Raw genomic sequence first — 27,881 nt, forward strand, 5'->3', positions numbered from 1 at the left:
GGGTGGGGAGAGGGAGCGACACATTCCTCATCCACATCGCTTTTCCCCGGTTAATGAGGGAGCAATGTTGAGAACAGAAAACATATCGCTGGGTCATTGCTGGGAGTGTCGTTCCTCACAAGATAAGGACGTGCCGTGTATTTTATTTGGTGTAAGTGGATGCTTTCTTCATCCCTACGCGAGAGATGGGCTCTTCCAACATGACGCCATTGGTGGCTGAGGGGTCAGAGTTGAGGCAGAATGTGGCCGGTTAGGAGTCGGACTGTGGATGTTGGGTGTGTTTAGGTAATGTTGCCATTACACGAGAAATCTCCATCATGTCTGGGTCAAAATGTGGGGGGCCGGATTTCTGGAAGTGTTTGGAATTAATGCATTTGGGAATGGAAGGAGACCATCGCAATTTAGGGGGAAATATGTTACTACCCTGCCAGTCTCCTGCCTGTAGTTTACAACCCTGCCAGTCTCCTGCCTGTGTTAATACTCTGCCTGTCTCCTGCCTGTAGGTAATACTCTGTCTGTCTCCTACCTGTAGGTTACTACCCTGCCAGTCTCCTGCCTGTGTTAATACTCTGCCTGTCGGTAATACTCTGTCTGTTTCCTGCCTGTAGGTTACTACGCTGCCAGTCTCCTGCCTGTAGGTTACTACCCTGCCAGTCTCCTACCTGTAGGTTACTACCCTGTCTGTCTCCTGCCAGTAGGTTACAACCCTGCCAGTCTCCTGCCTGTAGCCCTGCCAGTCTCCTGCCTGTGTTAATACTCTGCCAGTCTCCTGCCTGTGTTAATACTCTGCCTGTCTCCTGCCTGTAGGTAATACTCTGTCTGTCTCCTGCCTGTAGGTTACTACGCTGCCAGTCTCCTACCTGTAGGTTACTACCCTGTCTGTCTCCTGCCTGTAGGTTACAACCCTGTCAGTCTCCTGCCTGTAGCCCTGCCAGTCTCCTGCCTGTGTTAATACTCTGCCAGTCTCCTGCCTGTAGGTTACTACCCTGCCAGTCTCCTGCCTGTAGGTTACTACCCTGTCTGTCTCCTGCCTGTAGGTTACTACCCTGCCAGTCTCCTGCCTGTGTTAATACTCTGCCTGTCTCCTGCCTGTAGGTAATACTCTGTCTGTCTCCTGCCTGTAGGTTACTATGCTGCCAGTCTCCTGCCTGTAGGTTACTATCCTGGCAGTGACCTGCCTGTAGGTTACTACTCTGCCAGTGTCCTGCCTGTAGGTTAATACTCTTCCTGTCTCCTGCCTGTAGGTTACTAACCTACCAGTGTCCTGCCTGTAGGTAGATGACCTTTCAGAAGTTATTTTTTCAGCTAAGTTTATTTTTCGTGTATTTATTTGAATCGCATCACAGAAAAGAAACCCCTGCCAGTCACTGATATTGGTTGAGATTTCACAGATGTTAGCTAGATAATGATAATAGCCTCGAACTTGTCTGGGTGTGTGCAGCAATACAAATAAGTTTGTTGTGTTTTTATGCCTGGAACACGAGGAAAACCTGGTGGCATAATTAATTCACCAACATTACATTGAAATTATGTATTCAGTGGGCAGTTATAAAGTGAGTGGGTGGTTAAGAGGAGCATCCTGCATGTTGTCGCCTCCCATGCTTTTTCAAACATCCTCCAGGCTTTACTTTTGAGATTGTCCCACAAAAAGTGCAGTGTAAAAGTAGCAACTAGGTATCCACTATGTCATACCATCTACTGCTACAATACTCTGGCCTTCCCTTGAAGGGCATCAAGTTCAGGTTCGTTTTAATCAGTACAACCCGACAAAACAGATTTTCTGGTTCACGGTGCTAAACATTTGCAAAGACATATACAGTCATAACACACACAGAAACAAACGATACATATACACAGAAATGATATGCCTTATATTTAAATAAATATGAATAAATAATCAAGTCACAGCGAGTTGTTTTAGCAGTTTGGCAATCTCACTTTTTTGTAGTAAGAAGCTGTTCCTCAGCCTGGTGGTGTAATACTTCACTCTCTCTTCCCCGATGGGAGCAGCTACGAGATTCTGTGTGTGGGGTGGTAGAGGTCCTCACTGGTCCCCATAAATCACATCAATGGGGTGGCAGGGAGACCCCAGTGATTTTCTCTGTCACTTTTATGGACCTGTGGATTGACCTCTAAGCTAATGCTCTGTACCTCTGATGCAACTAGTGCTTCTGTAGAAAGTTGACAGAATGGTGGCCAGTACCCTTGCCTGCCTCAGCCTTCTAAGGAAATGTAGTCGCTGCTGCATCTTCCTGACAAGTGAGGAGATGTTATGTGAACAAGATAGGTACTCCTTAAGTGGACTCTGAGGAACTTGGTGTTCCCCATTCTCTTCTTTACTGAGCTATTAATATGTAGTGCAGGGTGGTTGTTCCTGGTCAGCCTGAAATCCACAATCATCTCCTTTGTCTTGTCTATGTTGAAACTCACCATGTTGGATGGACTAAGGAATGACCCAGTTTGCAATGGCTACCAGCATATAGCTTGGCAGGGATTTGATAGCTAAATGCATAATGCAGGTCAATTAATTGCAGACTCTGTCATCACAGAGGAGGTTCAACCGGATGCTACCTGGATAGGAGGACATTAGTTATGGGAAGAGATTGGATAGGTTGGGCTTGTATGGAGAGGAGGCCAAGAAGTGATCTGATAGAAATACATAAGATTTTGGAAGGATAGAAAGGGCAGGTAGTCAAAATTATTCTGTTGGCAGGGTATTTAAAGGGAGTGGAACGATCTGAAGGGTACTTTTTGATACACAGTGTGACTGATATCTGAAACTTGTCAGAAAATATGGTGGTATGCAGGCAAATGGGAGTGAGATTTCACTTCCTGAGATTTTCTACCTCTTCTCTGTTGTTGCTGAGGCCAACTACTGCAAACCTGATGACACTGTTGGAGTGGTATCTGGCATTGCAGTCATGGATCAGTAGCGTAAACAGGAGCAGGCTGAGAAAACAGCCCTCGGGTTTACCAGTGCTCAATGTGATAGTGCTTGACATTTTGCTTCCAACCTAGAGTGATTATGGTCTTTCCATTAAGAAATCCAGTTACAGAGAGAAGTGTTGAGTTCCAGCGAGGACAGCTTCTCCACCAGCTTCTGGGATTGATTGCATTAAATGCTGAACAGCCGCCTGGCGTATGAGGCAGCATTCTCCAGTTGCATCAGGATAGAGTGGAGGAACAAGGCTAAAGCATCGTCAGTGGAACAGTTCCATCTGAAGGTGAATTGAAATGGGTCCAGCATCTCTGGGAGATGCACTTTGATCTATCCCATCACCAGACACTCAAAGCATTTCATAATAGTGAAGGTCAGTGCCACCAGGAAGTAGTCACTGAGGCCAGGATGATGGTAGCTACCTTGATACATGTGGGGACGCTGGACCTCTGTAATGACCCGTTGAAGATCTCTGTAAAGACCACTGTTTTAGATGTAAATAATTTTCAACCTGATTTTTAATAAAGGTTGGAAATAAACTCAGTTATTTAATTAATAGAAATTATTTTTCAAAATGTGAAAGAAAATAAAAGTAACTCATTACACCAAGGTCAGTAGTTTCATTAACATGAATGAGACAATGCTGACCTCCATCATCTGTCCTAGGGTTCACACTTGGAGTGTACAGATGATGAAATCATACAGCAAAGAAACATGACCTTTTTGCTCTTCTACATCTCTCCCATTTGCCTCCATACCACCATATTTTCTGACAAGTTTCAGATATCAGTCACTCTGTATATCAGATCATTCCACTCCCTTTAAATACCCCTGCCAACAGAACAATTTTGACTACCTGCCGTTTCTTATCCTTCCTTGGCCTCCTCTCCAGACGTAACAAGCCCAGCCTATCCAATCTCTCCCCTTAACTAAAGTCTTCCTATCCAGGTAGCACCCAGTTGAACCTTCTCTGCAGCACAAAATTAAATCCCTGTTCTAGTGTGATAACAGATACTGCAGACAAGGGTCCAAAGTGCTGGTCTGCAATTAATTGACCTGCATATTGCATTTAGCTATCAATTCTCTGCCAAGCCATATGCTGGTAACCATTGCAAATTGAGTCATTCAATAGTCCAACCAACATGGTTATTATAAATTAAATGATTAAAGATATCACTTTAAAATAATCAAGTATTTATAATGAAGCACTTTAAAGACAAAGGAACATTATTACCAGTGCAGAATTTGTTCAATTGAATCCAAACCCAAGTTCAAAAGTACAATTTTAATTGCACCAAGACATTCTTTTTGCAATGTTCCTATTAAATATGGACAGTTTTGGTGATGTGGAGCCAACAATTCTTTCCATAACAATTCAATACAATACCATAAGGAGCTACCTTTATGTTCAGAATCTAAGCTGGAGAAAGACATTGTTCTCGTGCTAATTGTTTTACAAAAGCTCATTATCAATATTAAATAGATTTTGGTAATGATAAACATTTATTATCATGTACAATGTACAGATGCACCAAAATTCTTACTTGCTGCAGCCAAAATGCACCAACTACAATGTATAAATTAAATGACCACAATATGCCAAGATGGGAAAGAGTTAAAACATATAAATTGACAGATGAATCAATATTCACCGTTACATTTAGTGCAAAAATAAAGTGACATTTCAATAATGGAGTCAGAGCTTTTGGTGGTCCTGAAGAAGTTTATGGTTAGGTTTGGGATAGTTGTGGGAAATTCAAGACCCTGACAGCTTTTGGGGAAAATAAACTGTCCTTGAACCTGGAGGGGCTGAACATCAGGCTTCTGTACCTTTTGCCTGAAGGTAGCAGTGAGAATAAATTGTGACTAGGGAGATGCTGCACCTTTATGATGTTTTCAGTGGATGGGAGTTTTGGTTTGCTACTCTCAGCAACCTTCTGCATTCCTGGGCATTCATGTTTCAAAACCAGGCTATGATGCAATGAGTCCATATACTTTCCAAAGTGCACCTGTCAAGGTTCAATAAAGAATTCAACTACATGCAATATCTCCTCAGAATTCAAGAAGGTCGAAGCATTGGGTGTGTGTACTTCATGATTGCCTCCATGTGCTGGGTCCAGGAGAGGTGGTTGGACATGTAGATTCCCACAAACCTGATGTACTAACCATCTCCACCACTATCCCATCAATGAAGACACACGCGATTCCTCATCCACCTTTCCTAAAGTCCATAATGATGGTCTTGGTTCTTGGTTTGACTAATGCTAAGAGCAATGTTATTGACCCAGCACCAAACAACCAGGTCAACTGACGGACGCATGAACACAATAATGGTATTGTCAGCAATATATAGATTGCATTGGAGCCAAACAATGATTTTGTTGCAAATGGATGAACAGGGTCCCAGATTGCTGAGTCTCCCCTAACCTGGTCCCAGATTAGTTTTGTTGGTATGAAGGGGGTCAAACAGAAAACTGCAGCCAAAATCTAAAAGGTGTTCTTGTGCTCCAGGTACTCTAACACAGAGTGGAGCAGATGACAAGAAGACCTGATATGATGATAGATATATCAATTTCCAATTAATAAATAATGTTGCATCATTGGTATTGTATCCAAAGTCCCGAGCCTCAAAATGACAATTTGTTCTGATTTAAAAGTTCTATAGTAATGATCCAGATCCTTGTTCTCTTTTATATAAAAAAATCACAAAATAGGAAAAGAAGTTAATGCAATCAATTGGTTTCCAGAAAAAAGTTACCTTCTCGTTATAAAAATATGAATTTTGTCTTTTTTGAGAGAACACCTGGATATTTGAATGAATGTCCCGAAGTAATGTAGTGTGGATTGTGAAGGATCTTGTGGCCTCTGTCTGGAATCTGATGGAAGTGTGTATTGAGGAGGATCACGTGACTTCTCCATCTGGAACCGTTGGAAGTCGCAACAAACTTTTCCCGTCTGACACATTTGGTGCTGCGAGCAGGGCTCAAGGAGTCTCAGCTGGACGCAGGTGTGGTCATGATATTTGAAATGATATTAACCAGCATGTTCGTGGGTCTCCTGTCTTGTGTGTGTGTGTGTTATGGCATACTTCCTCATGAACAGGATTGGCAGGAAGGGCCCCGTAGCTAGTAAGGGAATTTCAGAGCACAGGTGGGTTGATGAAAGTGCGGGATTTAATAGGTTAATGAGTTTACTGGTGGACCACGGGAGACCAGAGGACTGGACTGACAGTTTGAACCTGCAGGGGGAGAAGATTGGGTACCATGTGACATCCCTCCTTGAGAAGTCAGAATTTCCTGAGACTGAAAGGAGCCGTGCAGGGTAGCAGCTTTTGGCTTATGGTGTCTCTCCTGAGACACCACTGGGAATTACAGCAGAGTTAGGTCAACAGGATGCCCAGAAAGATAGGGAAATAGAATCCCTCTAGCATTGCTGTTGTGGCCTACAGGAGGCAGTGCAGACTAACCAAGTTTAAGCCACCAACTTAGAAATCAAGGGTACAGAGGTACCTTGCAAGCTGATTAAAATGTAGCCACTGCAAGCAACATGCTGGTTTTTCTGGCAGCTCAACCCATTTAAGGTCTGAGCAGGGGGAAGAAGTCAACATGTGGTTGGGGGATGGAAATGTGTAAATGGCCAATGAAGACTATGAAGAAGCCGAATCCTATTACACATGCCCCCCCCCCCTCACCCATGTGCTCAAGCCTTAGCAAGCCTGACTAGTGACCATGTGGACCCAGATCTACCACAAGGATACCCTGCCAATGCTCCAAAACAGGGATATAGTCGAAAAAGGGGGACCTCAGGTGAGCCACATATGGTTAATGTGAAAGCACAGTAGAAAACTGAGATGACTCCGCCAAGGAGTTAACCGGGTTAGGGGCGAGAGGTGAAAGCCAGGAGCCCTAGCGGATCTGTTCAGTAGTCCATACTGCCCAGGTGCCCCGAGGCCATATATCGCGGTGGCCTTATACTGGGAAAAGGGTAATACGAAGTGCTAGATGGCACTAGTAGATACTGGTCCTGAGCACACCATTATCACTGGTAATCCCACAGGTTGAAGGGGACTACAGGTTTCCATAGAGAGAGGTTACCCTCCGCCTCTCCATAAGTAACATACCTCCCTGAACTATGTTCATTCTGGTTACAGCCTCCCCCGAGTCCATTCTAGACAGGAGTGTGTTCAAGAGGCAGTCATTGTGCACCCACAAAGGAAAATTCACCTTTGGGGATGCCTGGGCAACCATTGTAATCAGAGCCACTAAATGGCCACCAATCTTTCCACCCCCCCCCCCCCAAATCTAGATAGTCAGAATCCGATAGTACTGGTTGCTGGGGGAACAATCAACACTTTGTCACTGTCCACCAAATGGCTGGCAAGACCATCACACTCTGATCCCACCTCCTTATCATGCAATGGGTCAAGTCCACAGATGCCACCCATAAGGAGAGCCTTGCCCAGCAGTCTACCATTGCAAATTGGAAGCGGCACATGATGGACCATTATGAGGCCAGCTCTGAAGATGTGAGCTGACTGCATGTGAGGATCATATCATTCCCCAAAAGCAACGGCCTTACTCCCAAGGTCCCTGCAGACACCCCTCCCCAAAGCCTCGGGTCTGCCTTTGACACCCTCAATCCAGACCAGCAGCAACAGGCCTAGTTCACAATGGCTCCAGCTGATGGAAGAGTAGCAGGCACCTTTGGAAGGCACCCCACCAAGGGTAAGACACTTACACAAGAGGGGGTGGAGGGATCCGATCAGCTGGCCAAGCTGGTCCAGAAACACTCACCATCCGAGAAACCACAGGTCCTATCTGTATTTACACTGACTCCAGGGCAGTGGCCAACAGCATGGCTGTATGGACAATCCAGTGGTCAGCAGCACTAGTGATTAATCTGGGAGCAGGCTGGGCAGAGAGTGCTCACAGTCTACAATGAGGATGAACATGTCAACAGAGATATGACAGAGGCTGCACACATTGCTGCTTGGACCACGTGGCAAATATCTGCTCAGCCACCTTGCACCAAATCACCTTGAGCTCAGTGCACTGGCAACGTGGGCACACCGCAAAAGCGGGCATCTGGGGTCCCATAGAATGCGACAATGGGCAGAGGGCTTAGAGGTGGCACTTCTGCATGAGGAGGCTAGAACCACAGTGGACAATTGCCCCCACATACCAGCAGGTCAAACCACTGGGTTGGCCAACAGATCCACCGGTCACATTCATTGCGGCAAGGAAGCAGGCCAGATCTGGCAGGTTCACTATTTCAGACTGCTCCCACACCAAAATGAAAAGCAGTAAGTCCTCACAATGATTTACACATACTCTGGTGATGGTGCCCTGCCAGAGGAGCATCCAGGACAGCACCATTATCTCTCTTCCATTATGGAGTACAGTGGGAGGTACAGTCCAATCAGGGGACTCACTTCACAGAGAAATGGGTGATAGAGGCTGGTATCTCAAGGCTGTTTCATATCCCCTACCATTCACAGGCATCTGGCTTAATAGAATATATTAATGGTCTACTTTAAGAGAAAATGTGCTCTCTGACGCTCAAACATACACTGAAGTGGTGGCTCAGTGTACTCCAGAGGGCAGTAGACTAGTTAAATTCACGTCACACTGGACTGGGGAAGGGTGGGGGGGGGGGGTTGGTTCCTCACTCTCACACCACCTAGTATCCTCTGATGCCTCCAAAACTGACCAAATCAACATGGAAAATTCCAGGGAGTACAGCAGCCACAGGGTCTGCTAAATAAAATGGCAGATAATTGCACTTGGTCTGGGCGATACACAATGGGCCGCAATACTGGTCGAATTGAACCTTTCATGTAACCACAGTAACCAGCTTGCCAGACATGAGTGAGCTGTCCCAGAATCCCCACCCCACCACCACCGCCCCCCCCCCCCCCACCCCCCAACAGACTACCCTTCAAGCTGCTCCTCTTCCAGCCAATGCCAATCAGCACTGTGGGAGCCTAGGCATGAACACGCACACAGCTGCACCACACCAGTCTGTGGCATCTGCATCATTGGTCCAGCACACACAGCTGAGGGTCTCCCTCCTATGCCAATACAGATCGACAACTGCTACAGGTGCTGCTTGTATGGACTCTTCAAGAATGTTGACATTCTTCCACTCCCCTCACCACTTTACCATCTCACTTCCAATAATCCTTGCAGGGGTGGATGCTTCAGGAACTGGTTTCTTTTTCCCCTCCATACAATTTGGCACATAAACAGATCTGACTCTCCCAGTGGGTCCACAAAAGTAACGGACTTTGGAGATGAAGTGCACCTAGTAAAATCAGCAGCAGTCCAAGCGAACAGCGAAAATGTGAGCAGGTGCAGCATCCTGGCACGAGACAGCTGACAGTTCACAGCCCAACTAACAGGGATGCTCCTACAAGAAAACTGGTATTCACTGGATGCATGCCTGCTGGGATGACCCCTGCCTTCCCACAGAATGACACAGCAGTGGCCATCTGGGATGCATGCCTCCAAATGATGAGGGTGCACCTGGTTGGATGGCCACCATGGTGGAAACGCTGGCCAAAGAAAGGACTGTGGTACTTTGAATTTACGGAAAGCTGGATGACCTTGCACCACCTGCTTGAAGACGAAGGTGGTATCAGTACTGTTGTTTGTGAGAAACGCTGCATGTACATCGCGGGCAAGTTGGCGAGACCACATATGAAAGTCAGTGACTGGCAAAAACAAGCAGATATTGGACCAGTTTCCACAGGATGATACTTCATGGAGAGAACAAATGACCCTTTCATTCTGTGGGGTGTTGGTAGGCCATTGTCATTTTCTGAAACAATACCTTGACCTTCTTTTGTGCCTATCTGTTTATTCACAAGCCACTTGCACTGTAACAATGTATTTACCTTTTGAAACAATGTATTCATTTTTTAAATAATGTTTTGACTTGTTTTTTTAATGATTGGCAAGTGGTGTGACTTCCAAGGGGGTGAAATGTAATGTGGAGTGTGGAGAGTCATGTGATCTCTCTGTCACATCAACTGCCAATCAAGGTTGGTCTATGCCTGCCCATTAGTGCACAACCTGACCATTGACCTCTTTAAGCACCTAGTGATTATCTGGGCTGGATCCTCCAGCTTACTATACATTAAAGTCCACCACATGCAGTAGCTCTTCCTCTTTTGCTCTTCAGCCCTGAGAGGAACCCTGCTGTGAGCAATGCTGGAGAAGTCATCGGTAAGGTGTGCCCTACATAGGGATTAGGGCTGTTGTAGTTATAGATAACATCTCAGCCATGCCCATATTGGACAAGGAATGGGAGATAGCATATTGTAGTCTTTGGTAGTGATAAACCTGTAAAAACAGATCCTAGTATCAGTAGTATTAAGTCCGATGTGAATGGGTTGTACTGTGTTTGTGAGAGTGTAAGTAGTTACTGGTATCGGTAGGGTTAAGTCCACTGTGACTGGTTGCACTGTATCGTGTGACTGAAAATGCTTGCATGTTTTATCCTTGTTGCAATTTTCCCTTGTGCATTTCAATAAAGATTATTTTTTTAATCTTTAATCCGATGACTCCCCCAGCCTATGTTCAGGTCCGCTATTTTTTTGATCCCACTGAACTTTTCCTTTCCAACACAATATTTAGCATGAAAGAAATTCAAGTTTATTGTCACAAGAATCAAGATGCAGTGATAATGCTAGTTTTGCTAGCTGTCCAGCTAAATATCTTATAATGCAGCAGGTAAGACACAGTACAGAAGTGCAGAGAGATTTCTCCCCGTATCCATGTGGGTTTCCTTCGGATGCTTGTTTTCCTCCCACATTCCAAAGATTTACGAAGTTAGTAGGTTAATTGGCCACAGGGTGTATTTGGGTGACACGTGCTCCTGGGCCAGAAGGGCCTGTTATCTTGCAGTAAAATTAAAAGTTAAATGATACAGAGCAGACAATAATTTTACAGTTGTGTGGTGCATTTAGCAGCCTGATAACAGCAGAAAAGAGACTTATTGAATTCATGATGTAACATTCATGAAACTTCTTCATGACAGGAGAGAGTATGAAGAGGGTGTGGCCAGGATGGGATGAGAATTGTCATATGTTCACTGTGTTTCTAAGGCAGTGGGATGCATAAATTGAGTCAATAGAGAGGATGAGGCATGAGCTGCATTCACAGGCTTTTGGTGTTTTTTAGTCTTGGACAGAACAGTTCCTGTTCTGTGATGCATCCTGACAGGGATGCAGATGATATGCCATATTTCTTCTGAGTAAGTAGAGTTGCCATTGGGCTTCCTGAGCTGTTTTATTGATGTGGGTGAACTGGGACAAGTCACTAGATGCTTACTCTAAGAAACTAAATGGCATCCACTATCACCATTGGTGTGGACCAAGGAGTGAGCTTCATCACTCTTCTGGAAATCTATAGCCAGTTTGGTCTTGCTAACATTGAGGGAAAGGTTGTTGTCCTTGCACCAAACCATAGTCCCTCTGTCTCCCTTCCAACACATTATTGTTAGAGATCCTGCCTATGATGGTGGTGACATCTGCAAATTTATAGATGGAGTTGAAGTAGTAGACATTTGCAAAAATAAATGCAAATTGACTTACAGGCAATTTGCCATCTAAAATAGTATTTGGAAGACAGACAACCAGAAATAACATGATTTTGCAAGCACAAAATAGGGCAAAACCATTCAATAATGCAGAAAGCCTGGAATATTGGCATAAAGTAGATAGTGGAAGAGCAACTCAAAGTCCTTGCATAAAATGGGTATTTATACCCCTATAAGTGACAAAAGTCAAATATACTTTTTACCAATGTATTTGTATTCTATGGAGCTGCTCTCGACCAGTTATGTTCTGTAACATGTGAATTAAGCAACATCCTGTTGAATTGTTAAGCAACTATTGTTTATGCATCTTATAATTCCATGGTTGCTTCGCAATTCCAAAGACCATTGCCAGTTCCCATGCAGATCCTTGCTGCAATTGATAGTTGCCTTTATTTCCATCCCCATCCTTGCCTCCACATTCCCAGAAATTACACTGTACCAAATCATTTCTCTCTCAACAAGATACAAAAATTAACCTGTGAGTCTGTAGGGGTCATTTACTTCATCTGGTGCTCCCGATAATGGCCTCCTCTACATCTGGGAGATTGAATGCAGACTATGGAAATAATTTCTTTGATAACCTCCACTCTATCCTTTCAAAAGCAAGGATCTCTCAGTTGCCAGCCTCTTCAATTCCACTTCCCATTTCCATATGAACTTGCATGTCCTTAGCCCAATGTAATGTCAGGTTGAGATGATGTGTAAATTGGAGGAACAGTACTTTGACAGTCTCCATCCAGATGGCATCAATATTGACCTCCAATTTCTGGTAGCCCCCTTGGAGATGAAACCCATTATTATATTTGTACACCAAAGCCTTCTTAAACTTTGCTGCATCTCGACTCCAGCCAGATGGCTTGAATCATTCAGAATGAGACACTTATTGAAAGTATTTTTTTAAAAATCTACAAGTCAACAAAACAGGAATTCTTAACTAATCCTATCTCTTGAGAACCTCTCAGTACTTCTCAAGGAAAAGTGCATGCTCCCAAAGGCAACCATTTATGTTCCAGAGCATCATGGTTTGGCATCAATTTGTAAGAACAGGGTGAACAATGCTTAGACCACTCAGTTGGAATAGGCTCAGGACTTCCTGATATTGCTGCCATGACACTTAGCAAGACTGTGCAGTAAACAGTACACCGTATATTCCCATGGAGCAGTATACAATGTTGTCTACTGTGTTGTACTCCCCAGGAAGATCACATTTTTGACTATTTGTCAAATTATGTTCCATGGGTGGGAGTCTTGTCCAAAAAGATACTTAAGTATATTGAGTGGCATCATAAGATAGGTCATCTTATGCAGAGAATTTTTTTTTTTTTCCCACAGGATCGGAGTTCAAACAGAATGCTAAGAGTTTTCATTCCTGTAAAAGTGCAGGGATCCAGGTTCAGAAGTAATATTCCAAACCATTTGTGAGTAGTTTATTTTCTTTCTATGATATTGACTTATGCGTCAGTGCTTTTTGGACTTAGAATATCCATGATAAAAATATTGAAAAAGGCATTGGACTTAGCATTCCTGTTGGAGATCATTAATGAGCATCAAAGTCTAAACAATTAATTTCTGATTTTTCATTACACTGTTGGAAAATCAAGGAGCTCTACTATTGAATGACTTGAAAGCTTTGATAATGAACCTTCACAACAAAGAGTCATGCTCATAACAAGCCAAGAAACCTTATGCTCCTGGAACTCTGCCTCACTACAGTGGTGCAGACAAGGAAATATTCAGAGAAATCTCTTCCTGCTGTGAATCTGAAGAAATTTATTGGAATGGTGAATATTAAATTATTTTTTAAGACATAAGATTTTAATTTTACTAAACTTAGGAAGGACATGACCTCCTGTAACCATTGAAAAGGAGGAGGTGGAATGCTGTCTTTCCATTTCATTAAAATTTCCCATCTATCAATGAGATTAAAGCTAAAATTCACTTCCGAGGTTAAATCAATTACTTTCCCTCTTCTTGTGAAAAACCAAATAGAGCAATTAAGGGATATGTTTCTAATTTGACCTTAAAAATGATTAATAAAGTTTGAAAGTAATTTTTCCAAAACTTTTCTAAACTAGGGCAAGTCCAAAACATGAAGCCTCAAAAATTTTACATTTATCACATAATGGATAAATATCAGAATGAAAGCTAGATAGTTTTACTTTTGAAATATGTGTTCTAACCACCATTTTAAATTACAAAAACACAAAAGGAAGATTCAGTAATCAAATTTAGAACAATATCCCAGTCCTCATCTGAAAGTGACAAATCCAAATCTTGCTCCCAATCCCTCTTGATCTTAACAAAACTATTCTCAAGTCCATCAAATTACTACAAATAATTGATATTGAGCCTCTATAAGAAAATTGAAAGTCAAAAAGTAAATCAAGAATGTTTGCTTCAGAAATTCATGGAAAATCAGAGAGCTTGGACTGACTTGTCGATATCTGAAAAAAATGACTACTGAATAATTTAAATTTTGCCCTCAATTGTTTGAAAGAAGTAAAATTATCTCAAAAAGATCTTTAAAATTTTTGATCCCCAGTCTACACCACTCCCTAAAACCAGCATCTAACAAAGAAGGTAAAAATCAGATATAATGATAAAGATATAAAGGTGAATTTTTTTTTCCAAGACATGGGGCCCATTCATGGAGTATTACCTTAATTTAAAGAATTAGAGTGTTTGGATGCACCTGAACAGTGTTGTCTGGTTTCCGAATGTTCTCTTTTGTTTCCTATGTATATTAAATATGCAATTTTAGAGGAAGGGGTTTCATTAATTGGGGGAGGGGGGGGGAGTGGTTCCTTTTTTCTATTTTTTTTTTCTTTTGAAATGTTTTGAAAATGGGTTTGATTAATTAGGGAACACACAATTCATACTATTTGTTTAAGGTATTATTTGAGAAGTACAACTTATCTGTCTTTTCTTATACTTCATCCCATGTATTGGATTAATGTGTTTTTTTTATTAAATAGATATTTTTAAAAGAAAGAAAAATTTAATGTTACCACCTTGAACTACCATCTATTCAGTTGACGGACCTCAGCCAATTTCATTAATTCTATTTGTATCAAGAAATAGAGGAAAATATTGAATACACTAGACATGTTAGGTGTACTGCTCCACAACTAGCTCCAAGGGAATTAGGAATTTAACACTAACCAAATTAATATCTTCCACCTAACACTGCCTATAACCGAAACCCTCACTCAAAAGAATAGCAATTTCTAAACCATTTAACATGTTTCAACATATTTTATGTGGCTACTTTTATACAAAAATGTGATATACAGTACAGGAAATAATAGAAGGGTTCACCAAATGTTTGACAAGTTCAGTTTCAAACTGTTTCAAAGGATTAAATGATAATAATAGATTTATTGTCATATACATTGTACAATGTACATATGCACAAAAATTCTTACTTGTGGCAAACAGGGGTATTAATAATAAACTTAATTGAATTAAAAAGACAATAGATACATAGGATAGATAGATAATAAATATTCATAATCTAGTGCAAAAAAAGTGATCTGCATTAGTGCAGATTGTCCTTTTGTGGTGTCAGGGCAGTCTATGATTAGTATAATAAGAGGAGGTTCAAGAATCTGATAGATTTGAAAGAAACTTCTTAAACCTGGAATTGCCAGGTTTTCGGCTTCTGTACCTTCTGCCTGAAGGTAGCAATATGAAGAGATTGTGATCGAGGTGATCAGCATCCTTTATGATGTTGGTTGCTCTCTGGAGGTAGCACGTCCCTTAGATGCCAGCAATGGTTGGGAGGTTGGAGCCCGAGATGGATCTGCAGCCTTCTGTCTTTCTGGACACTTGAACTTCCAAACTAGGCTGTGATGGTGACATGCCAAATCTCCTCAGACTCCTTAGGAAGTAGAGGCATTAGTGTGCCATCTTCACAGTTGCCTCAATGTGCTGGCTCAAGGATACATCTTTTGAAATATGGACTCCCTCAAAAAGATAAAAGGTTCTGACCCGCTCAGCCTCCATCCCATCAATGCAGACAGGCATGTGGTCCCTCAGCCTCTTCTTTTTAAAATCAACAATAAGCTCATTGGTCTTGATGATTTTGAGAGAATGGTTGTTGTTCAGATTTTTGACTCCATCCTGTATCATTTCCAGTTACTCTACCACAATGGAAAGAGAATGATAGACTGTTGCAAGTCAGGATACTGAAACTGGAGGAGCTGATCTCAAAGAACCATGGGGCTGAAGAGATTACAAATGCATAGAATGTACCTCTGTAAATGTGACAATAAATGTAAACTTGAACTTGAATGTGTGCTGCCTTAATCAGTATAAAAGGATAACAATGCAGCAGATTGGAAATAATGTGAATATTATTTATTGACTTGATTATGTTAGGTCTTTGAATAGCTACTGGGATTTTATCTAACCCCTTAAGGCTACATTCCGAGCACTGATCAAATGGCAGTCTCCCCCACTCCTACTGTATTAGTTTTTTTTAAATTCCTGATCCAGTTAAGTGAGGAATTCTATCGTCTAATTTACTATTTTTCTTGCCAGGATCAATCATGTATTCAATGCTGCATCTGAAAATTCAGGTTCTTGCTTTCACTTTTGCTTACCAGTGACTTCATGCAAACTGCTGGGTCTGCAATAACCTCCCCCACTGGTTCCCATCATGAGACGTGACCTTATTTTTTTATATATACAAGGGTGATCTTGAATAATAAAAACAGAAAATATTGGAAATGCTCACCAGGTCGGGCCGCATCTGCAGGAAGAGGGCAAATGTAATGTTTGGGTTGAAGACTTTGCTAGATTCACTCTCTTCAGTTTTGTGAGCTTCCCACTAAAGATTTGCAATAATTTGTCATATATTTGAAGCAATACTGCACACTGGATCGGATAACTATGAGGAGGATTAAGGACAGCAAAGCATCTCAACCAATTTGACTGGAATTTTCACTAATTTCTGATCTAATCTTGGAGTATCAACGAGGAAATATGTTAGATTTAAATCACATATAGAAAATGCAATTGTAATTCAATCAATGAATCTGGAAAATAAAGATAGAAGTGGTAGAGAAAAATAGTTGCCCTATTTATCTCCTGAAAAAAATATTATATACAAAATATGTTAATTTTTTAAAAAGATACAGCATGGGACAGGCCCTTTTGGTCCACAAGACCATGCCACACAAATACACCCATGTAACTAATCTACCAACTCCATTTGTCTTTCAGAACAAATAAATAATTTGCTAATAACTATAACTTGTAATTCCATTAAAATACACTTTGTTCTGGAAATTTATCATAGCTTTTTCAACACCACAAGTAGGAAAGTCCCCTTAGATTGACTGCAAGGCAATAATTTCAATCCCAACCCTTACTGCTAATAATTTAAGTAATACTTTCTCAAAGAATAGGGCATCTGTGTGAGCAGCTTCTGGATTTCTCTTTCTAACCGCACCCTTGTGTACTCCGGAAGTTTATGTCAGATTTCCTCTTTTACGACAGTAAATGTTTGCAATATCCATCCCAATCTTCCTCTGCCCCCATCACCAATAGACTCATCACACAAAGAGTATAATAAGATCTGCAAGGTAAGACATCAAAAGGAAGCAGGCTGAATTGTTTTCAAAGAGACTGACAGATAGAGGGCACAATATTGAGTGTAAAATGAAAAGTAGAATTATTTCTGATGGGAACACAAGTTGCAAAATGATTGTCCATTAACAACATCATGAGAAATTAACTAATATTCATTAATAGTCAGCTAGCAAAGCTTTGCTCCATTTCATCTGGACCAGCGTGATCCAGAGGATTCCTTCGTTACTGCATCTCAATGCCTCACTTGTCAGCCAGAAGAAAGATTTCAGACCAGACTTCCCCCAAAGGGATTACTTTCTCACACACTACTTTCACAGCGTTATTGTATCCTTCATGCTGTTGGCTGTCGCCCACAAGTCTAATTTCCTCTCCAGAATTTCATGAACAAATTTTATTTATTTAGGAGAAATAATGTTGCCAATTTTCTCACCTCCTTTCCTCTCCTGCAGTTTTTTTTTCTAGGACGCAGTTCCACGAGCACCAGTTAATTTCTAGCCCTCGCTCAGTTGGTTATTAGATATTGTTAGGATATTGACAATGTTAATTAATAGATTATTTGAGTTCAGAGGTGCTGCAATTGAGCTTTCACCTCATCCTTAAATCCCACATTTTATACAGTGTTTGGTGAGAAACGATCAGGTTTGAAAACCTGAATAATTCTTCATCCAGGGACTTTGAAACCAGTTCTGCCCTCCAGCTAACCACAGTAAATATCAACCATGGGATCAAATTGGATTTTTAAGGTTTGTGTATTTGTAGAAATAATTATCAGTTGTTACAGTGATGGATTCAATAAATGCTTTAGACAGATTGCCCATGCCCTTTTTAAGCAAAAAAGTTATCAGGGATGTAAATGACTCCTGGATTGTTATCACACAAATGTTCTGTGTAAATCCTCATTCCTCCCACATCCATTTTGCATTGTCTAAGATTTCAACATTGTGGGAAGATAACAATTTCTTCACAATATTGAAAGCCTGTTGCAAAATCACCAGGTTGTGGCAGCGCTCATAATTACAATGGTGAACTGATCCCACTCGTCATGCACGGTCAGCAGGGCAGCCACAGCAAAGATGGCATCATGATTCTCTTCCAGTGCAGACCAGAAGTGCTCATACACGCTTACATACACGAGGGGTGGGCTCCAGATGGCCTTAAAGGCAGCAGGGTGAACTTCAACATAAATCAGTTTTGCTAAACAAGCTCATAGCTTGTTGTCGCAGTTCTTTCACTGCGCTCGCGCACAACCCACTACAAAATAAAGTGGATTCATAGTGAGGGTGGCATGGTTGGCGAAGCGGTTAGCACAACACTGTTATAGCATTAGAAGTGAAGACCGGGGTCTGAATCGCATGCTGTATGTTAGGAGTTTGTACGTTCTCCTTGTGTCTGCATGGGTTTTCCCCAAGGGCTCTAGTTTCCTCCCACCATTCAAGAATGAACCTGGTGTTGTAGGTTAATTGGGTGTGATTGTGCAACACACGCTCATAGGCTGAAAAGGCTCAATGTCTAATGGAGAGAAAAGTGGAACAATAGCTAAAGAAAATACACAAGATCTAATACTAGTGTCGCAATAAATGTCAATACTACACACTAATGTATTTTTGAAATGTTATTCGTATTTTTCATTCAAATTTTCAGAAAGACGTCAATTTCAAGTCCCTCATTTATTGGCTTTCCATATTACCCTTGAGAAAGAGATGGTAAGGTACTTTCTTTAACTATTGAAGCCCTTCTAGTGAGGATACACCCTCAGATATTGAGTTAGAATTTGAAGATTTTGTAGTAATGAGTGAAAAGATGGTAACTGACTTGGGAGAGGGTATTTGTCTTCCCACAGCTTGCTTGTTCTGTTTGGTGTCCCAGAGGAACCCAAAACCCAGCCGTAGAATTTCACCAAGACAAATGGTTACTTAAACAAAAGTTGCTTTTAAATATCTTTAAACATGAAAAAAGAATCACACTTTAACTTATCACTATCAACTTAACTAACCTAACTTAACCCCCTTCTAATTCTAAGTGCACATGTATGTAATGTGTGTGTACGCTCAGAAAAGTTCTTTGATTCACAGTCCAATCTCACTTCTCATTCCTCAAAGTTCACTGGTTGCAGGCAATTCTTGTACTGTGCACAGAATTTAACATTTATAAAGTTCACCAGACTTTGGTGCTTGAAACGTAAATGGTTACCTCTTAGGAAGGTTCTTGTCGGTTTTCAGAGAGAGATTTGTTATTCACTGGACACCCACAACAGATTCCTTTTTAATCAGCCATGTCAGTGTCTTGCCGAAGAAACTTTCCCCCTCAGGGTTCTCCAGATGATAACCTCTTCCTTTCAGGTCACCACAGAGTTCCTTTTAGTTTCTCTTATTTCAAGTGAAACATTAGGCAGCCAGTCCTCTCCTCTTGCATGAACCACAGGGGCTTTGACTAGGCTGAACTAAGCACTCACAACCCATCTTCAAAATGGGGTTTTTCCACAAGCTTGTCAGCTTGTTCTGTTCCAGTCCCAGCTGCTGCTGCTGACTGTAGCACTGCAGAACTGAATACTCTCTGTGTGCAAAACCACATGACCCTCCTACAACAGCAAGTTCCACTCCAGACAACCTACGGCTCTGATGAGTTCTTTCATCCGTTGTTTTTTTATGAACAATCCATTCATGAAGTTTCTTGGGCATTCTCCAAAGCTTTTGCAAAGTCTCTTGGAGCTGGACTGTCTCACATGAGCAGAGCTCCAGTATTTTAAATGAGAACTGTTTTGAAGTGTTTGTATGTGACCTACACTAAAAAAAACCTGCCCCAATGTATCTCCCAAAAACACATCTATATACAATACAAACAACATAATCTGTCACAGGTGGTGGATATCATCGGCTTTGGAGATACTGTTGGTAATATATATTACTTCCATAGTATGCTAGTGAGGGGTGGGGGGGGGGTGAAGATTTAGGGTAGAGAATGAAGTGCCAATCTACCAGGATAATTTGCTTTGGATGGTCTGCCACTTCTTCAAAGGAGTTGAAGGGACAATCATCCAACCAAATGTAAAATATTCAACAAGACTTCTGACTTATAGCTTGCAGAAGGTGGAAAAATCTTAAGATACCTAACAACTAACCCAATCTTATGCCTGGTCCAATTGATTTTTTGATCAATTGTAACCTGTGGGATCCTGATGTTAGAGAGTTAGGCAATGGCAAAGTAATTGGTCATAATGATTAGACATTGTCGTTATGGATGTTCAGTTCCAGGTACTTGTATGTCAATATTTATTATTTGTAGGCTACTCGTTGGCTCATGCTCAAGTGTTATCCAGGGCTCATTGCACTTCAGAATGGACTGCCTCACTTTTGAAGGGAGTATTTCTCAACCTTCCCCCCCCCCCCCCCACCCACCCCATCTGCAGGCCATATTCTGTATTCACAGACCACAGAGACTACCAGTAAAGAGTGGAAGGCTGGCAAACTCCAACTACAAACAGGATTTTTATTTTATTTTGTGGGAATATTCTTTTCTCATTCTTTGTTGTCAATATTGCAACCTTTTTTACATAAAATTTGTTTATTTCTCAATAGCATTAGTCTTTCAGCAAATCTCCTGCAACAACTCCAGGGACCATGAGTGGACACAGTCTTCCAATTACAAAAAGAGCTGAACATTGATAAAAGGGAAAAGGACTCATTTTACTGCAGTATTCTACAGATTTCTTGTGACAGTATCCATAACTGATTATCTGGTCTATAGATATTGATTAACCAACAAAACTTGCATTTATATAACACATTGTAATTTATCTCACTTCAAAGGCCATGTTATACAGCATGTTCCTTCACAGGTACCACAGTCAGCAATGTCTTATGGCATTACATGGAAGTTTTAACAAAAGTTGACACCAAGTTTGTAAGAGATATTTACCTGGTCAAAGTGACATTAGGTAGTTTTTAAAATAAATATGGAGATGACAAATTTTATGGAGTAAACCAAAGATTTTAGGATCTGAGCAGAGGGAATGGATTGTAATAGTGGAGTGGTTAACTTAATGATCGTAAAAGAGATTAAAAAGGGCAAATGTCAGTTTTATAGAGATCTTTCAGCAAGCCCTTTCATTAAACCCTTTCTCTTCAAGTTATATTCTACAAGCCATGCTGGAACTGGGGCTCCTATTTCACAGCAGGATACAGAGGTGTAAGGGAAAAATTTGTGTGATTAATTGGTATGTGCAAGTTTTTTTTTGTCTTAATTCTTCAACAGATTTTGCAGCTCTGATCCAGAAGCCTAGGTTATGACTTGGACCTTCTTGCAATTGTTAGGTTGCTTGGCTGGCAAGCAACAACAAAGGCATGTTTGGATTGACAATGGTGAGGTCACAAATTCGTTCTGCAAGGAGACAGCAGATTCCTTTTCCATAGAGTCAATGCCATTTTGCCAAGAAGGCACCTTTTAAAGTTATGCTATTACAAACTCCCTCTGCAGCCAAGGTGATAGCAGTTTGAGTCTGCATGGCAGGGAACTAAACTTGCATGGCAAATATCTAACCTTGTGCTGCAGCAGTCAGATGTTGATATCTTCTATTTCAACAGTATCTTTGACTTTGGACATCTGATGGTTGAATTCAGAAGTGTTGAAATAGGACTGTTCACCTGTTAAATACTGAAAAGGACTCTAAATCACTGCCTAGAACTGATGGGTTGAAACTTATGCCCATGCTTCATTGCATTATGTGCAGCCTTTCTGGTGTGGTTACAATGCAGCAGGGCTTTAATTGTGAATGGCTAGTAATCATATGTTTTTTGCAGTTTGCCACCTTGAAGTGCTCATTAAACTCCTTTAATGAAGAGCTGTGTGCAACTGTGCTCTTGGGGGAAAGTAGGCAAATTAGTGTGCTCTGCTTGCAGATGTTGCATTTCAACAAATCTACACATTATGGAGAACAACGCCATGTAGCATGGACAACATCTACATCCAAGGAGGTGGCTTCTAATATTACATCACATGATAGTTTGCCTTTATCTCCCAATGAACCACTATCCAACCAAATTTTAGTTCTAGGTGCCTTAAAATATAAAGGCAGGAAAATAAAGAATTGGTGAGGTTAACACCATGATTAACTTTTATATAAGACATTGTTAGAGGAGGGGAGAATGGGTGTGAGAAGGCAGATCAAGTGCCGATCAGGATCTTCATCTTGGGCAGCATTAATCCAGCTGTTGGCAACAGATTGGTCTTGGATACTATCCATAACTGGAGGGACAAAAGGTTACAATGATGCAGCAAAATGTATGCAAAGCCTTTCACTTCAATCATCAAACACTTCTGCACAATGTATCCTGGTCAAGCTGCAACACTATTATTGCATGCTAACTTCAAAAATAGTATGCACTGGACAAAACTAAACAATCTCACAATTGAATGATCACATCAAAGCTCTGAAGTCCTACCATATTTATGACTATTGGTGGATAATTAAACAGCTAACATAATATCACTACGTACACACTTGGGGCAATGTAACACGCCCATTTATTCAAGTCTTATTATTATGTAATAAAACAAAAAATGTAATATTGCACAAAATTTCTCATGTTGGCGAGGCCCAGTACATGAAAGTTTAAAGCATATATGTAAAGGGCAAAGCTGAAACATTCTCAACCATGGTTGGCCAGAATTGCTGAACAAATTAACCTCGAGATCCATACCACTACAGAAGGCAGTCTCCAGCCTATTCAGAACACTCCACATGATGTTAAGGAATGGCTGAAAACCCCAGGTTCTGCAAAAGTGCAAGGGACCAGACAATGACCAATTTGTTATACTTGAAAACCTACGCTCTGGAGCTGGCTGCATAGTTGAAGAACTGGCATTTACAGATGATGTGGAAAATTGCCTGGCTATGTCCTGTTCATAAAATGCAGGATATGCGCAATTTGGCTAAAAAAATCATAAAATCAATTTATACTCAGTCAAAAGCAAACAAATGGAAAGTATCATTGAGTGTGCTATTAAATGATACTAACATGCAAATAACTTGTTCACTAAAGTCCTGGACAAAGATGGGCCAGAGAGCTGAATTCCAGACACAAGATAGTATTATCCACCACTCTCCCCTTCCTTAACCTCTCTGCTCCATCTAAGACACACATGTCAAACTCTGGCCCGCGGGCCAAATTATATTTGGCCCGCAAGATCATTTCAAAAATGTATTAGAGGTGGCCCACCCTGCAGCGAGAGCCGATGCTGTTTTTTGGTAATGTCACCCCCATTATCCTCCCCCTTCATTGAACATCCTTCCCCATTGTAACACGAGAAATTGTAACACAAGGAGTCTGTCGATGTCATCAGTCGGCAAGCCAGTTGGAAGGCTCCCCGCACAACCAGTCACTTCTACCACCTGTCGAGCGGTGCGGCGGATGGGCGAGCGCCTGTGATTTCCTGTCGGCGCGACGGGCATGGCAGGCTGCGCACGGCTCCCGGGCAGCGTGAGCCCCGCGCGACTGACACCGGACGGCCCTTCCACAGCGCGAGCGCACTTCTCCCGGTCGCCACAGCCTTCAGCGCTTGCACCCGCGCGGACCCCAGGGACGACTGGTTCGGCCCTGCACATGAAGAGAGATGGTGGCTGTCCGCAAAGGCTGATCGGCAGCACGCTGGGCCTGAGTGGGTGGGTAAGCAGGGGTGGGCAGAGGGTGTAGGTGAGGAGTAATGGGCAGGGGAAGTTATGATGGTGTGAGGGGCAGTTAGAGGGAGGGATGAGTAGAAGGAGGGGTGGATAGGGAAGAGGTAAAAGGGGAGGGGCAGGGCGAGTAGGGGAGGGGTGATTAGAGGGTGAGAGACGGGTAGAGGGAGGAACAGGTTGAGGGGAGAGGCAGTAGAGGGGCGTGTATAGGATGGGGTGGGTAGAGGCAGAGCGAGTGGAATGAGGGGTGAGTAGAGGTTGGGTAAAGGACTGGTCAGGTAGAGGGATGGTGGGTCGAGGGTGAATAGAGGCCTAGAGCCTGAGGAGTGAGCAGGAAATGCTGAGTCCTGATGCAGGCCAAAATGGACACAGCCTGTGAATGCTGACTACATCTCCACAGGGACCAAATAGGTTTCCCTCAGGTCAAGCAAAGGGTGAACTTGAGCTACCTGTAACATTATCCTCCTAAAGTTATATCCTAAAGTTTAACATTACATATGTTGAAAGAAGAGAAAACATGCAGATGTTGTTGAAAAATTTCAATAAATATTTAGTTCGGCTCTCGACTTAGTCCAAGTTTTTAATTTTGGCCCTCCGTGAATTTGAGTTTGACACCCCTGATCTAAGAGGACAAATTATTCACAGATATCTATTGCAAGTTCACAGACTCTCACAGCTACCTGGATTATGCCTCTTTCAACCTGTCTCTTGTAAGGATGCCAACCATTTCTCCCAGTTCCACTGCCTCTGCCATATCTGTTCTTGGGATGAGACCTTCCACTCCAGGACATCTAAAATGTACTTTCTTTCATAAAGATAGATTCCCATTATTGTCAGTCATCAGTATATCCTCAATTTCTCATACTTCTGCCCTCACCTTATCTCTCTCCAGGTAGAACAAGGTCAGAGGATAAAGACCTTCAAATTCCTGGGTATCAACATCTTATAAGATCCATCCTGAGGCCACTGTGTCAATGCAAACTTGAAGAAGACTTGTCAGTGCTACAAGTTTGAGGAGATATCACAAAACCTCTGGCAAATTTCTGCAGGTGTACTGTAGAGGGCATTCTAAATGGTCGGCATGCTTCACTTGAATGGTCTGAAAATTATTGGAGAAGATTCTTGAGCATGCATTTGGAAAATCGTGGACATTAGGAATAGTCAGCATAACTCGGTGAGTTTGATTTGTGGTCTTGAGATAATGATCAAGATGATGGTTTCAGAATCAGATATTATTGTCATGAAGAAGTCACGAAATGCATTGTTTTGCAGCAACCTCACAATGCAAACATTCATATAAACCCACTTGCAATAAATAAATAGTGCACGAAAAGTCAAAGCAAGACAGTGTCTATGATTCATTGATCATTCAAAAATCTGATGGCAGCAGGGAAGAAGCTGTCCTTGTGCCACTGAGTACCTGTCTTTGAGCTCCTGTATCTTTTTCCCTGATGGGAACAGTTTAAATAGGGAATGGCCTGGACGGTGGGGTCCTTGAGGTTAGAGGTTGCTTTCTTAAGATGCTACTTGCATGGACTTCAGTAGAGCATTAAATGAGGTCCCTCAAAGTAGGCTAGTCCAGCAGATTAAGTCACATGGAATACAAAGTAAACAGTTATGTTGAATACAAAAATTGCTTGGTCACAGAGGACACCATGAAGGTGGAAGAGTGTTATTCTGCCTGAAGGTCAGTAACCAATGGTGTTCTGCAGGGATTACTGCCACAGTTATAAATTATGTGAATGAAAATTTAGGCGGTTTAGTTTGGTGGAGTTGTGGACAATAAGGAAATTTGTCAAAGCATTCTGCCAGTCACAGATCAGTTGGAAATTTGGTCCAAGAAATGGGTGATGAAGTTTAATTAGTAAAATGTGAGGAATTGTATTTTTGGAGCTCAAGTACAAGAGGAAAGTACCATAAATGGCAGGAACTTCAAGAGAATTATATAAGAGAGGGTTCAAATCCATAGATCCATGAAAGTGGCAACACAAGTAGATAGGCTGGTAAAGATGTGTGGCATGCTTATCTTCCTCATTTTTATGTTCAGTGTCCCAACTAATGAAGTCTGGATGTTGCAATGATATAAACATTTGGTTAGGCCACATTTGCAGTATTCTCTGCAGTTCTGGTTGCCACATTAAAGGAACGCTGTGGAGCTTTGGAGAGAGTGCAAAAGAGGTTTACCAGGATTTTGTCTGGATTGGAGTGTTATCTAAAAACAGGTTGGACAAACTTGGATTATTTTCACTGAGACATCAGAGGCCTAGGAGTAACCTGATAGAAGTATATAGAATTACCAGGTACGTGAGTAATAGATTGGGTAGATCATCAAGAGTCTTTCTCCTGACATGGAAAAGTCAAAAGTAGAGGGTATAGATTCAAGATGAGAGTAGACATTCAAGGCAAGTAATTACCATAGCAATGTTTAAATGGCACTTAAACAAGCAAGCATGGGATCAAGGAATACAGACCAGATGTAGATTAGTTTGAATTGGCATTAGCTTTGTTCGAGCACCTGCCTACATTTTGCTCATACTTTGATGAAGGGCTCAAGCCTGAAACATTGGTTATGTAGTTTTACCTTTGCTAAGTAGAGTACACTGTTTGACCTGCTGAGTTTCTTCAGCCTTGTTTTCACAAGTGTGGTCTAACCAGAGTTTTGAAGACCTGCAACATTATCTTGTGGCTCTTGAACTAAATCCCCTGACAAATGAAGCTTAAAATATCATCCACCTTCTTTGCCACTTCAAATGCACAGCATGTTTGAGGGACCCAAAAATGTGTCTGTCCCACCAAACTGCTAAGAATCCTGCATTGAACTGTCTGCAGGTTTGATCTTCCAAAGTAGATCATAGAACATAACAGCACAGTCGAGGCTCTTCAGCCCTGGATATTGAGTCGACCTAAATATTCCTGCCTAAAAAACACTAACCCCTTCCTACTTTGTAACCCTCAATTTTTCTTTCATCCATGTGCCTGTCTCCAAATCTCTTAATCCACTCATATTTAAAAAAACAACCCTGATATTTCCCCTAAACTTTCATACCTTCACTTTGCACAGATGTCCTCCAGTGCTTGCTACTCCCACCCTGGGGGGGGGGGGGGGGGGGGAGGGGGGAGAAAGGTGCTGGCAGTCTACTTATCTATGGCTCTCAGAACCTTATAGACCTCTATGGACTCCTCTGATCCTTCACTCCAAAGAAAAAAAGTCCCAGCTCTACTCACCTTGGTTCATAGGCCTTATTTTCAGATAAATCTCTGCACCCTCTCCACCATAGTTTTGACATCCTTCCTGTAATGAGGTCACCAGAACTAAACACAATGCTCTTAAGTGTGGTCTCACCAGAGATTTGTAGAGTTGCAACATGACCACAACCTTTGAGCTCAATCCCCCGACTAATGAAGCCCAGCATCCCAACAGCTCCCAACTATCCTATCAACCTGTGTGGCAACATTGAGAGATGTATGAATATGAATCCAAGGTCGCTCTATTCCTCCACACTGTTAAGTATCTGACCATTAACCCTATACTCAGCCTTCAAGTTTGACTTTCCAAAATTCATCACCTCCTACTTAACCAGTTTGAACTCCATCTGCCACTTTTCCTCCTAACTCTGTATCCTGTCTATATTCTTTTGCAACTTCCGACTACATTCAACACTATCCACAACTCCTCCAACCTTACCATCTGCACACTGACTAACCCATCCTACCACTTCTTCATCTATGTCATTTATAAAAATCACAAGAAGCAGAGGGTCCCAGAACTGATCCCTGCAGAACTCCAATGACCTCCAGGCAGAATACTTCCCATCCACTACTACTCTGCATTCTACAGGCAAGTCCATTTTTGATCGACACAGCCATGGCTCATAATTTTATGAGCAAATCTCTGTACAACAGCACCAGATCACAGTTGGTGTATCCTGCACAGTTCTGGTCACCCAGCAAAAAAAAAAAAATTGTTTCCTCAACTTCTCTCCAACTTATCCTCCTACTACCTAAAAAATCATCTCCTCTAGTATTGACCTTTTCCTGAGTGAAGTTGGTCCTATTCCTTTTTGCCATCTGGGT

At 41.9% G+C, this 27,881-nt stretch overlaps 1 protein-coding gene and 1 long non-coding RNA gene across 7 annotated transcripts in view; one reads left to right on the plus strand and one right to left on the minus strand.

Annotated features, from left to right (window-relative positions):
* rab28 (RAB28, member RAS oncogene family) overlaps window positions 1–27,881 on the minus strand; it is a 276,189-nt gene that overhangs the window by 184,760 nt on the left and 63,548 nt on the right. The gene's annotated exons all lie outside the window — the stretch shown is intronic.
* LOC138757907 (uncharacterized) lies at window positions 18–15,832 on the plus strand. 3 transcript variants are annotated; one of them, XR_011353971.1, is made up of 4 exons: window positions 236–285; window positions 5,735–5,945; window positions 12,872–12,957; window positions 15,677–15,832. It is a non-coding gene; the product is annotated as an uncharacterized lncRNA (long non-coding RNA). The 3 variants fall into 3 exon arrangements; XR_011353972.1 differs by lacking the exons at window positions 236–285; window positions 5,735–5,945 and adding an exon at window positions 18–151; XR_011353973.1 differs by lacking the exon at window positions 5,735–5,945 and having other exon boundaries at window positions 229–285.

The sequence above is a fragment of the Narcine bancroftii genome, chromosome 3 (genome assembly GCF_036971445.1).
Source record: "Narcine bancroftii isolate sNarBan1 chromosome 3, sNarBan1.hap1, whole genome shotgun sequence".
Classification (NCBI taxonomy): Eukaryota; Metazoa; Chordata; class Chondrichthyes; order Torpediniformes; family Narcinidae; genus Narcine; species Narcine bancroftii.